The sequence below is a fragment of the Mandrillus leucophaeus genome, unplaced genomic scaffold (assembly GCF_000951045.1).
Source record: "Mandrillus leucophaeus isolate KB7577 unplaced genomic scaffold, Mleu.le_1.0 Scaffold29, whole genome shotgun sequence".
Taxonomy (NCBI): domain Eukaryota; kingdom Metazoa; phylum Chordata; class Mammalia; order Primates; family Cercopithecidae; genus Mandrillus; species Mandrillus leucophaeus.
Window position 1 is genome coordinate 3,476,681 of NW_012103031.1, and position 1,466 is coordinate 3,478,146.

General features: G+C 43.0%; 1 protein-coding gene across 1 annotated transcript in view; it reads right to left on the bottom strand.

Moving 5' to 3' along the window:
* LMTK2 (lemur tyrosine kinase 2) overlaps positions 1–1,466 on the bottom strand; it is an 89,961-nt gene that overhangs the window by 20,535 nt on the left and 67,960 nt on the right. The gene's annotated exons all lie outside the window — the stretch shown is intronic.

Consider the following 1,466-nt stretch of genomic DNA (forward strand, 5'->3'; position numbering starts at 1 on the left):
CTCACTGTGCACACCTACATCCTCACACTGCTCACTGTGCACACCTACATCCTCACACTGCTCACTGTGCACACCTACGGTCCTCACAGGCAGTAAGCCCAGCTGAAGAATTCAATAAATGAAATAAAAAGAAATACAGAACTTCAACAACAGACTCAAGCAGAAGAACCTCTCCACTTGAAGAAAGGTTGTTTGAAATTACTCAGAGGGAAAAAGAGAGAAGAATGAAAAGGAGTGAAGAAAGGCTTCAGGGCGTATGGGAGACTACAGAGCAAACAAATACACACATTATGGGAGTTACAGGAATAAAAGAGCTAGGAGAAGACAGAGAAAGGCTCTATAAGGAAAGAACAGCTAAAAACGTCCCAAGTCTTGGGAGAGATATAGACATCCAGATCCAGGAAAATCAAAGGTCCTCAAAATACAATCAACCCCAAAAGGTCATTTCAGAGGCACATTATGGTCAAACTGTCAAAAGTCAAAAACAAAGATAAAGATAAAATTCTAAAAACAGCCAGAGAAAAGCATTAAGTCACATAGGAGGAAAGGAGAGAATGGGATGGTACATTCAAAGTACTGAAATTGGCAGCTAAGAACACTATGCCCCGCAAAGATATGCTTCAGAAATGAAGGAGGGCTGGGCGCGATGGCTCATGCCTATAATCCGAGCACTTTGGGAGACTAAGATGTGAGGATCGCTTGAGGCCAGGGGTTCAAGACCGGCCTGGGCAACACAACATGACCTCATCTCTACTAAAAGTAAATACATATAATAACAACTTTTTAAAATAAAGAATGGAGAAATAAAGTCTTTCCCAGACAAGCAGAAACTGAGGGAATTCATCACTATGAGACCAGCCTTAAGAGAAATGGTCCAGGAGTCCTGTATCTGGAAGCTAAAGGAGGATAACCATCATCATGAAAAAACACAAAAGTATCAAACTCACAATACACAAGGTAGAGCAGATACACAAGGGAGAAAGAAAAAGGAAGAAAATCTCCTCACTCATGTGGAAGTTAAAAAGGTTGATCTCATAGAAGTAGAGAGTAGAAGAGTGGTTACTTGAGGCTGGGAAGGGGAGGGAGGGGAGGAATAGTGAGAGGCTGGCTAACAAACACAAAATTTCAGCTGGACAGAAGGAGTAAGATCTAGTGTTCTGCAGCACTGAAGGGTGACTATAATTAACAACAAATTTTTGTATATTTTCTTTTTTTTTTATTTTTATTTTCTGAGACGGAGTCTTGCTGTGTCGCCCAGGCTGGAGTGCAGTGGCCAGATCTCAGCTCACTGCAAACTCTGCCTCCCAGGTTTATGCCATTCTACTGCCTCAGTCCCCCGAGTAGCTCAGACTACAGGCACCCGCCACCTCGCCCGGCTAGATTTTTGTATTTTTTTAGTAGAGACAGGGTTTCACCGTGTTAGCCAGGATGGTCTCAATCTCCTGACCTCGTGATCCACCCACCTC